At 40.0% G+C, this 12,400-nt stretch overlaps 1 long non-coding RNA gene across 1 annotated transcript; it reads right to left on the bottom strand.

Annotated features, from left to right (window-relative positions):
* Positions 1 to 7,266: 7,266 nt before the first annotated feature.
* Positions 7,267 to 8,653, bottom strand: LOC311251442. The gene is made up of 3 exons (XR_014621405.1): positions 8,574 to 8,653; positions 8,436 to 8,492; positions 7,267 to 8,359 (listed from the first exon to the last, which is right to left on the bottom strand). It is a non-coding gene; the product is annotated as an uncharacterized lncRNA (long non-coding RNA).
* Between the last annotated feature and the right edge of the window lie 3,747 nt (positions 8,654 to 12,400).

Here is a 12,400-nt window from a genome sequence, read left to right as displayed (position 1 = left end):
GAATAAATAAATAAATGCATAAATAAATAAATAAATGTATAAATAAATAAATGCATAAATAAATGTATAAATAAATAAATACATAAATAAATAAATACATAAATAAATAAATAAATGTATAAATAAATAAATGCTGAAATAAATGAATAAATAAATAAATGCTGAAATAAATGTATAAATAAATAAATAAATAAAAGAATAATAAAAGAATAAATAAATATATAAATGCTTTATATTTATTTCTACATTTCTGTTCACCTACATTTATTTATTTCTGTATTTCTGTGTCCATATGTTAATGAAGTAGGAGGTCCTAACCTCAGTCAACAGCATGAGTGGTTACAGGAGTGTGCTCGATTCGGGTCGACTACTTCTGCCTTACTAGCGGCGCTGATGTTGTTGGCTACCAGCCCGCCCGCTCAGCTAACCCTTAGCTGCAGTTCTGGTTTAGTAATGGCAGTTTTTGTGCGAGCGATTGCGAATGAATTACGATCATTAGCGAACGATTTAGAGAACCATGCAACCAACGACCAGGTTCAGTTTCGTCTGGATAGATTGATGGCTGACTTGGCTCAGCTCAACGCCGATATGGATGTGCAAACTGAGCTAGCAGTGTTAGACGGTCTGGAAGAAGTCGGCCGCCAACTTTACATCCTGTCAGAGACAGAAGAAGGGACCCTTGGATGTCCTCTATCCCACCGTGATAGCATAGACTACGAGCTACAAGGACCAAAACCCCGATTTTTACAAAAATAAGCCGTCGTCCGAGCTGGACGGACAACATTGATCGGTATGCACAGCCGGCAGCCGGCTGAGTGCGCAGGGACCGTCTGCAAATTGCAATACAAGAGCAAGACGCTGCAAACAAAAGTCAATAACTCCACTGTTATACAGTATTGAGACTCCAAAATCACTACACACACCAAGAGTCTCCTCATGATCATAATACAACAGCTGTTTTGATGGATGGGCTTTTGCATATTTTTCGTGATTTTTTATTGGTATTAATCGTTAAAAACTTCCAATATTAATCAATAGCTTCACTGTTCTTAGGGGTGGGCGATATGGCAAAAATATCATATCACGATTTTTTTAAAATAAAATAATGATTTCGATTTTATCACGATCTTAAATCAAAAAAAGAAAAACAGACAATTTAGGCCAAAGAACCTTTCTGAACAGATTTTAATTTAAATAGTTGCAGTTTTGCCAACATGTGCAAACAACGTAAACATACTAAAAGGTAAACAACAACACTCTGATAAAGTGAACTCTTGCAACATAAAAGGTAGCTTTCAATAAACATGAAAGTAAAATATCAATGAAGACATTACTGTTTGTTTTATTCAACAGTCATTTTAACAGGATTTAAGTATATAAAACACTAAATAGCAGAGGTGGGAATTGTGGAGTCATCAAGTCATCTCCATGCCATGTATTTGTTCTGTTCATGCTATAAACCAGCTGAGTCCGATCAGCACAGCTCTTCAGCCAGGAAGGTGAGCTAATTAGTGAATGCACCTGGTTCAGTGACTGAGCAGAACAAATACATGGCATGGAGATGACTCCACAATTCCCACCTCTGCTAAATAGCTTATTGAAAAGGGTCAAATAAGTCCGTCAGTGGTCGGACTATCTGACGGGGGGGGGGTCGCGGTAATTTGAACACTGTACAATTAGCGCGATATAGCGCATTTACCGCGACCTATCCATGCGCCCTCGTGTGTGTGTGCGTGCCCGCTCGCCCGCACCCGAGAGAGGCAGTAGGTGGAGGGGCTAACTGGCAGAGATGAGAGATAGTGAAACGCTGTTTGTTTTTGTTTTGCTTTTTAAAATAGCGGCCAACTCCTCCGTTTGGCTTTCTGCCATTGCTCTCCATGTGGCTACCGCTACACACATAAACAAGGAGGCGGGTAAGAAAGCGCGTCACTGCCTGTAATTCGCTATGATTGGTCGGTCAGGTTGACGACGTAATACGTTTGGTGCGTCGGTGCATCAGCATAAAACTACAATTTATAGAATGTGCCCTAGACGATCCTACAATCTCTGCACTTTGGCAGATCGTCTACACATTCTAATCCTTCACGATCTAATATCGTCATATCGCCCACCCCTAACTGTTCTACAGTATTGAGACTCCAAAATCACTACACACACCAAGGGTCTCCTCATGGTCATACTACAACAGCTGTTTTGGATAGATAGGCTTTTGCATATTTTTGGTGATTTTTTATTGGTATTAATCAGTTGCTCAGGTCATGCTCTGCTCGTGATCACATTGTAGGTGCATAACCACATTAATTAGCACAATTAATAATCAATTAATATATTATAAATAAACAAACAAACAAAAAAAACCTTATATAACCAGACCACCTGACCCTCAACAGGACGTTATGACGTGTCTTTGACATGTAGCCTATTGGTTTTCTTATTTTCATTTCTGTCTTTCTCTCTTCATTTCTCTCTAATCTTTCTCTCTCTAACATTCGCTTCTAATAATAATAATAACAATAATAATAATAATAATAATAATAATAAAAACATATGTTATCCGATTTGGACCATGGAGATATATATTTATCCAAAACAGCTGTTGTAGTATGATCATGAGGAGACTCTTGGTGTGTGTAGTGATTTTGGAGTCTCAATACTGTATAACAGTGGAGTTATTGATTTTTGTTTGCAGCGTCTTGCTCTTGTATTGCAATTTGCAGACGGTCCCTGCGCACTCGGCTGGCTGCCGAATCGGGGTTTTGGTCCTTGTAGCTCGTAGTCTATGCTATCACGGTGGGATAGAGGACGTCCAAGGGTCCCTTCTTCTGTCTCTGACAGGATGTAAAGTTGGCGGCCGACTTCTTCCAGACCGTCTAACACTGCTAGCTCAGTTTGCACATCCATATCGGCGTTGAGCTGAGCCAAGTCAGCCATCAATCTATCCAGACGAAACTGAACATAGTCGTTGGTTGCATGGTTCTCTAAATCGTTCGCTAATGATCGTAATTCATTCGCAATCGCTCGCACAAAAACTGCCATTACTAAACCAGAACTGCAGCTAAGGGTTAGCTGAGCGGGCGGGCTGGTAGCCAACAACATCAGCGCCGCTAGTAAGGCAGAAGTAGTCGACCCGAATCGAGCACACTCCTGTAACCACTCATGCTGTTGACTGAGGTTAGGACCTCCTACTTCATTAACATATGGACACAGAAATACAGAAATAAATAAATGTAGGTGAACAGAAATGTAGAAATAAATATAAAGCATTTAAATATTTATTTATTCTTTTATTTATTTATTTCTACATTTATTTCAGCATTTATTTATTCATTCATTTATTTCAGCATTTATTTATTTATGTATTTATTTATTTATGCATTTATTTATTTATTCCTGTATTTATTTATACATTTATTTATTTATTTAAGCATTTATTTATTTATTTATTTATACTTAAGTCATGTTTAGTCCTCCATATCACACAGGTTTATTTTTCAGCCACAATGTGGAAACGATCGTTGGGATGAAAGCTGACGGCAGCATCTGTTAGTCTCTTGGCCCTCAATAACTTTTAGAAGTGGCTAACTTAGCTGTTGTAACTTATTACCTAGCTGTAGCATAACATATAGCTGTAGCATGCTAATGACGTTACGCTAGCTTGACTGTGGAGCTTGGCTGTGGACATTAATGACTTACAAGATTTACGTGAGTTTCAACGTGCATTGTAATAACTTTACCTGTGAATCAATCATCGTTACTCCGCATTCAAAGCTGGGCACTTTGGGCATCAAGGAGCAAAGGGGCAGGTGTCAACTAAACTGCATAAGAGAACACAGGACATTTGCCCATGAGTTTATCAATAAAGCCAAATGACTATCAATGAAGCTAAATGAAACTAATCAGCTTACTAAACTCCATGCATGTCTCAAGGACATTAAGACCTGGATGACCTGCAATTTTCTGCTGTTAAACTCAGGTAAAACCGAAGTTATAGTACTTGGTCCTAAACACCTTAGAGATGCATTATCTAATGATATAGCGAGTTTGGATGGCATTAACTTGGCCTCCAGCACCACCGTCAGGAATCTGGGGGTTATCTTTGATCAAGATATGTCCTTCAACTCCCACATAAAACAAATTTCAAGGTCTGCATTTTTTCATCTACGTAACATTGCAAAAATCAGGCCCATCCTGTCTCAAAAAGACGCAGAAAAGCTAGTCCATGCATTTGTTACTTCCAGGCTGGACTATTGTAATTCTATATTATCAGGCTGCCCTAACAAGTCTCTAAAGAGTCTCCAGCTGGTCCAGAATGCTGCAGCACGTGTACTGACAGGAACTAAGAAAAGAGATCATATTACTCCTGTATTGGCCTCTCTGCACTGGCTCCCTGTAAAATCAAGAATAGAGTTTAAAATCCTTCTCCTCACTTACAAAGCTGTTAATGGTCAGGCACCATCATATCTCCAGGAGCTCATACTACCCTATCACCCAACTAGAGCATTACGCTCCCAGAACGCAGGATTACTTGTAGTTCCTAAAGTCTCCAAAAGCAGAATGGGAGCCAGAGCCTTCAGTTATCAAGCTCCTCTTCTGTGGAACCATCTTCCTGTTTTGGTCCGGGAGGCGGACACCCTCTCTACCTTTAAGAGTAGACTTAAGACCTTCCTTTTCGATAGAGCTTATAGTTAGGGCTGGCCCAGGCCCGTCTTGGACCAGCTCTTAGTTATGCTGCTATAGGCCTAGTCCGGGGGACAAATGACACACTGAGCTTCTCTCTCCTCCTCTCCTCTCCATCTGTATACATTATGCCTGTATACATGCCCCATCTCTGCATGTCACTGACTTACTTCTTCCCCGGAGTCCTTGTGCTTTCTAGTCCTACAGGCTCCCATGGATCCTGGCCGCGCCCGGGTCGTGGATCGTGGATGCGCCCACTGCTATGGCCCTGCCTGATCAAGGATGCGCTCACTGCTATGGCCCTGCCTGATCGTGGATGCGCCTATTGCCACGACCCTGCCTGACACCCACCACTACTGTCGCTAATATTAGTCATATCTCTGTTACATACGTTCCACTACTATTATTGTAATGCATTACTACATACCATCCTTACCATTAACCACTATTACTGTTATCACTAGTAATCACATTTCCATGTGCATTTCATTATTATTGCTGTAATACCTCTTTATGTACTTTCATTCCTGTCAACCATCGCTTATAATTGTATACATTGTGATCTCGTTGATCTGCTCTGTACATGCGACATCTATTGCACGTCTGTCCGTCCTGGGAGAGGGATCCCTCCTCTGTGGCTCTTCCTGAGGTTTCTTCCGCATTTTTTTTTCCCTGTTAAAAGGGCTTTTTTTGGGGCAAGTTTTTCCTCACTCGAATCGAGGGTCGAAGGACAGAGGGTGTCGTCTCTGTACAGATTGTAAAGCCCTCTGAGGCAAACTGTGATTTGTGAATTTGGGCTATACAAATAAAATTTGATTTGATTTGATTTGAGTTTAAATAAACGAAGGTGCCAAATTAATTAATTTTTAAAAGAAATTAACAAACTGTCTCTCAGAGGAGTGGCTGCCAATCTTACCAGTTAAACAGACTTATCACAACCTGTCAAACCAAAAGGTGATTTTTTTTTAAATTAATGGCATATAACTAATCCATAAAGCAATAGATGCATTAGGCGTAATATAACCATTTGTTACAGCCTGTAATCTTTATAAAAAGAGAGAAAGTTATATTTCCTTTTTGTGATATGAAAGAAACATTCGCTGAACTTGGCATCGCTGACTCTGCGCTAACCTGCTTCGCATCATACCTGACAAAATCACACCTTTCAGGTCACATGGAATGGCTACTTGTCCAAACTCTGCTCCCTGGAAACTGGTGTCCCTCAAGGCTCAGTACTAGGACCGCTTCTGTTTTCACTATACACTAGATCAGTAGGCTCTGCAATCACATCACATGGATTCTCTTACCACTGTTATGCTGAAGACACCCAACTGTTCCTCTGCTTTCCCCCATCCTCCAACACCCACGTTGCCACGCGCATCTCGGAATGTCTGGCAGACATCTCTGCTTGGACAACTGTGCATCATCAAACTTAACCTTAGTAAAACTGAACTCCTCTTCATCCCAGGGAAAGACTGCCCTCACATGGACCTGTCAGTCACTGTCAAGGACGTCACGGTATGGCCTTCATCGACTGTGAGGAACCTGGGTGTAATCCTCGACGACGGACTATCCTGCACCCCCAACATCACCGCGGTGGCCAGATCCTGCAGATTTGCCCTCTACAACATCCGCGGGATCCGGTCTTTCCTCACAAAGGATGCGAAACAACTCCTGGTCTAATCGCTGGTCATCTCCCGCCTGGACTACTGCAACTCGCTCTTGGCTGGACTCCCAGCCTCTGCGACTAAACCGTTGCAATGTATCCAGAACGCTGCAGAGCGCCTCGTTTTCGATCTACCCAAATTCTCCCATGTGACCCCCCTCCTCTGTGACCTTGCACTTGTATGTTCTTACCCTTAGCACTTACATCATAGCACTTTTGTACTTAAGGTATCCTTGATAAATAGCAGCTACTTTGCTCAGATGAGGGCTTGAAAATTGTTTCTCTTTTCTTTTCTACTTTATCGACAGTGACATGTTGTGGTTTCTTTCTTGTGACAAATGTACTTATTGTAAGTCGCTTTGGACAAAAGCGTCTGCTAAATGTCCTAAATGTAAATGTAACATTGATTATGCCAGGAATTCTGAAACTGAAATGGGATGATTCACCCACAAATCAAAAATAAATATTTTACTTACCTGTAGTGTAATGTATCCACCTAGATTGTCTTGGTGTGAGTTGCAGAGTTTTGGAGATATCGGTCATAGAGATATCTGCCTTCTCTCTAATAAGAGGATTGTGTTTCTGTTTATAAATCATCTGAGCAGACCTGTCCCTCTCACACTACATCAATAAATGGCATATATTAAAAGTTAAACACAAGGGAAAAAAATAAAGAGTAATAGTTTTCATTATTGATCTGTCTCATATACTGTCGATGTTATTGTGGCAGTACGAGGGTTGGACCAAAAAAAGAATTAAGAAAGGGAATTTACTCAAATCTATGATTTCTATAACCTAAACCGACAACGCCACCTGGGGGGTTTCACCCCAGGACCTTCAAAGTTAATTTAAGTGAGTGTAACAATAATCAGCAAAACAAAAAGGACACACAGGTACGCAACTCAAAATGGCAGGAGACGTGGTTCAGTAAGTTATAACAACCAATTTTATTTTCATAACAAATATTGCAAATTTAAAAGTCTAAGGGGGAATAGGGGAATAAATGGTTCCTGTAACGAGGAGAAGACACAGCAGGGAGGGGTAGGAGGGGAAGGAAATCCTTCAAGTTAAAGAGCACCCCACTCACACGTGAAACAACTCAGATTATAATGTGTAGAGAAAACAAACCGAAAAGTGTCACACAGCACGCAGAGGGAAACAATCACCCAGGGACACCATCTCCACCGCTGGCTCTCAGCTGCTAGGAACAGGAAACAAAAAGGGGACAATTTATAAAGGGAATCACCATAAACAAACACAGTCAAATAAAAAAATAACAGTTTCCAAGAAAAAAGACAAGAAAAACAAAAATAGAAAACAACTTATCTTAATACAAGATTAACCAGGTTAAGAAAAACACAAATTAACCTAATAGATTATTGGTTCTTAACCAAAAGAAATAAAGAACCCAAAAGAGGAACCAAAGAAAAAAATAACCTGATAACCAGAGATAAATGATTTCTTAATTAATTAATCATGAAACAAATACTAAACCAGGGAAAATAAAGAAAACAATCAACAGACAGTATAGATTTGATGGTTCACCTGGGCCCCATCATAACCCCTTGATTCACACACTCACATACACACTCGTCCACACGTTTCACACACGCACCCAACACACAGACACCAAACAGCCACGATCCCAGTGCGGCCGCTCTGCCCGTAACTGGAAGCAAAGGACGGGGCGGAGGGAGCGTTTTCAGGCGACAGGTGTCGGAGTCTATGAGCTGAGCGCAGCAGCGCGCAGAGAATGCGCCGAGGCGCAACGTGGAGCGGCGGTGAGCTCCACCGACAATTAGAAAGTCAGACAGTCTACACACAGTCTACACTGAGTCGCGGCTCGACTCAGGGCCCGGCGAAGCAGCAGTGATCCCACAGGCTACTTATCTTTAATGTGTCCAGGCAGAAGTAGGTCCTGATTTCGCAGGCGTCCTTGTGACCAACCGAGGAGGGAGAATGTGTGGCCCGGTGGGAGATGGAGCGTCTCGGGTCCGCGGATGGAGAGTCCAGAAGCTACAGAGAAAATCGACAGGTTGCATTTCCGCTGACACTAAGGACTCAAAACACAAGAGATGCTGCGAGTACGCACCTTACTCCTGCAGTCACATACTGGAACGGGGACAGTAACCGCGGCCACAACTACCCGCTGACAACACAAATAAGATCGATTAACACCATCCAACGAGAGCCAGAACACGAGCAGCAGCACTGCAGCCATGCACCTTACCTGTGTGGAAAGCGGAGAACTGCAACCAGGAAGTGGGTGGGGCTCAGTGCAAGGGAGCAAGAGGAAGAGAGGGAGGGCTAGAGCCTCCCTATATAGCCTCACCTTCCTACCTCATAGGCCAACCAACTCAAATTTAATTTGGAGGCAGAACTGTGACTGCCCATATCATTACATTATGAAAGGCAGGTTGTAGTATAGGACCCAAAAGCGTATTTTTTGATGTTGAGAAGGCTTATGACATGTTGTGGAAACAAGGGCTAATGATCAAATTATATCAGATGGGAATAAAAGGAAAAATGTATAGTTGGATTAAAAACTTTTTAACGGATAGGTTGATAACAGTAAGAATAGGGAAAGAATATAGTAACAAGTATGTAGTGGAAAATGGAACTCCTCAAGGGAGTATAGTTAGTCCAGTACTGTTTTCAGTTATGATTAATGAAGTGTTTAGCAGTGTAGATAGGTCTATTGGAGTTGCATTATTTGCAGATGACGGAGTCATGTGGAAAAGGGGAAGGAATGTAGAGTATATGGTTAGGAAAATGCAAGAGGCAATAGGAAAAATAGAGTGTTGGGCACGGGAGTGGGGCTTTAGATTTTCAGTAGCAAAGACAAAAGTAGTATGTTTCACAAAAAGAAAAATTCAAGATCAGATTCAGCCTAAAATGTATGGAGAAAATTTAGAGAGGGTAGAATGTTTTAAATATCTGGGTATTTGGTTCGACAAAAATCTTACTTGGAAAGTTCATATAGGAAAAATTATTGAAAAATGTAAAAAAGTACTGAATGTTGTTAGATGTCTGAGGGGTAAAGAGTGGGGAGCAAATAGAGTGTCACTGAAAACTGTTTACATTGGGCTAATCAGGGCAGTTCTTGACTATGGATGCACAATATACCAGTCTGCTTCAAGAACATTACTAAATAAACTAGACACAATTCAATATCAGGCATTGAGACTCTGCTGTGGAGCTATTAAAACAACCCCAGCGTCAGCCTTACAAGTAGAAATGAACGAAATGCCATTAGAAATTAGAAGAAACCAGATTTCACTTACATACTGGGCCCATAAGGACAGTCACCCCACTCAGGAGGTTTTACAAAAGTGCCAAGAGAAGGAAAGGAGACAGCTGAAGAGCTTTGGTTGGACGGTGGGGGATGCGGTAAAAGAAATAGGGATAGGGGAACTAGAGATAAGCCCCACTGTACTTTTTTCCATTGTCCCACCTTGGCTAGTAGGGGAGATAGAAGTAGATATACATCTGTTAGAGAAGAAGAAAGGAAAAAGTATAAATAGGGATCAGGTAGATAGATATATAGAGGAACAATACTCATCATTTACTAAAATATACACAGATGCTTCAAAGACAATTAGTAACAGAGCAGGAGTAGCATTCACCATACCAGAGTTAAATATTATGTCAAGTAAAAGAATAAATGACAATCTATCAATATTTACGGGAGAAATGATAGCTATTCTTTTAGCACTTGAGTGGGTAGAAAGAAATAGACCAAACAAAGTAATAATAGGATCAGATTCAAGCAGTGCATTAATCAGTCTCAAAAATATGAAGTCAGAAACAAGACAAGATATTCTGGTAGAAATAGCTCAAAGTGTATATAGAATTACCAAAGCAGAAGTAAAAGTGAAGTTCACTTGGATTCCAGCCCATATAGGTGTAGATGGAAATGAAATGGCAGACAAATATGCAAAAGACGCAACAAAAAAAGTAGAAGTAAATATGACAGTTAAATATAGTAAGGCAGAGGTTAAAAGCATAATCAAAGTAGAAATGAAAAAGAAGTGGCAGGAGTGTTGGAACAAGGAAAACAAAGGTAGAGTGTTCTACAGTATCCAAAGGGAAGTAGGAAAGAAGAGAGAAAATAGTAGAAATAAAAAAGAAGAAGATATAATATCACGAATGAGATTTGGGCACACTGGACTTAATAATACGATGAAATTAATAGGGAAACATGAAACTGGTTTGTGTGAACACTGTAATCATACAGAAACAGTTGAACATGTAATTATATATTGTCCTAAGTACCAGTGTCAAAGGAGGTTTCTAAAAGACAGACTAAGTAGGGAGCAAATTAAATTTAGTATTAAAGAAATATTACAACTGAACTCAGGGCATGTAGGATATAAAGCAATATTTATGTATTTAGAAAAGACAGGACTTATTAAAAGAATATAAGTATTAAGGTATTATTAGTATGGTATATGTTTGATAACATATTTATTTAGGTTTTTTCTTTTTTTTAAAAATTTATTTATTTTTATTTGGTTTGATTTATTTGTTTATTTATTTATATTTTCATATATATATATATTTTGTTGTTGTTGTTGTTTGTTTGTTTTGTTTTTTGTTTTTTCTCATCTACCGATAATCGTCAAATTCCATTCCATCCACACTCCAGTTCAGAAGGTGGCCGAAATGCACAAAAAGTTGTTTGCCAACCGCCATTAAAAAAAAGAAGAAGAAGAAGAAGAAGGACCCAAAAGCAGACGTCAGAGGAGGGAGCGGTTTGAAAGGTGTTTAGTGAAACAACAGGAGGTGCAGTCAGGTGATGGGTGAGTGCCGGCTCAGGTTTGACTCTGCCAGTGGTGAGGGCAACTCACAGTGGCCCTGTTGGACAGCACAGGGGAAGAGGCTCAGAGGAACACTGGTAGAGTGGTTCGGCAACAGAGGTGCTGGAGCAGTGCTGGCCCTGACCGATTTGGTGCCCTAGGTAAGATTTTTGCTGGCGCCCCCTTGCATCGCAGTCAATTTCACAATGAATTTTCATACACTCACACAGGAACTACATGTATGTATTCAAGATTTTATTTCTTTTAAGTCAAAAATATCATACCAAATAAAAACTGAAGAAAGAAACAAGTGATAAATTAAACATACAATATAAACAAGGTATTGCATAAACATATTAAAGAATATTCTATTTACATACAAAATAAAAACAGTCTGTATTCTTTCGGAGGAAACCTTTTGCAGCAGAAGCAGTGCAAGCTATCATTCTTTTTTGAGTACATCAGCCAGCTTCTTTTGATTTTTTCCCGACTAAGACTCTAAATAATAATGAAATAATGAAAATACGATGAGATTCATTCAACTTTATCGTCATTGCAATGCAATTCAGTCTAACCAGAGTGCAAAAAGCAGTAAATATATCTATAAATATATATATATATATATATATATATATACACATATATATATATATATATATATATATTTATAGATATGAATGATATGGGAAAGCTAAGGTATGGTGTATTAACAGTAATACACTTTAATTGCACTTTAACACTGGTGTAAACTTTAACAAACATAAACTGTGACACAATAAACCGAAGGATTACAGCTGCCCTAATACTTATAAAGGGGATGGAAAACTAATAGCATTTTAACTGACATACAAGCAGGAAAACAGCCAACAGGTCAAAATAACTTTCCAAATGTCCCTGATGAATTTAAGGTGGAGTAACATTAACTTACGTCGACTCAGGTATTTACTGATTATTAAACAATGCTACTACCGTCCGAACTAAGCTAGCAAGTTAACACTCTGCTCCAACAACGGTAACTATGATGCATTAAACTATCACATTGACGTGACTGTGCCTCTTTCTTTTTCACGTTTTGCTTCCTCTTCTTTCCTTCCTTTCTTTCCCTGGGCGCCGGATGGTTTCTGTCTTTTGGCCATTGTGGTTCCGCTACAGTATCAATAAATGTCTCTCTTGGTCTTTGGGTCAAGGTCCGGTCAGATTCAGGCAGCTCGCCTCTCGACCGCACCCCTCACCCTCACAGAGGGCAGGTTCAGTGCAA

This window comes from Pagrus pagrus, assembly GCF_965226575.1.
Source record: "Pagrus pagrus genome assembly, chromosome: 22".
Lineage (NCBI taxonomy): Eukaryota > Metazoa > Chordata > Actinopteri > Spariformes > Sparidae > Pagrus > Pagrus pagrus.
This window is presented reverse-complemented; position numbering and strand designations above follow the sequence as displayed.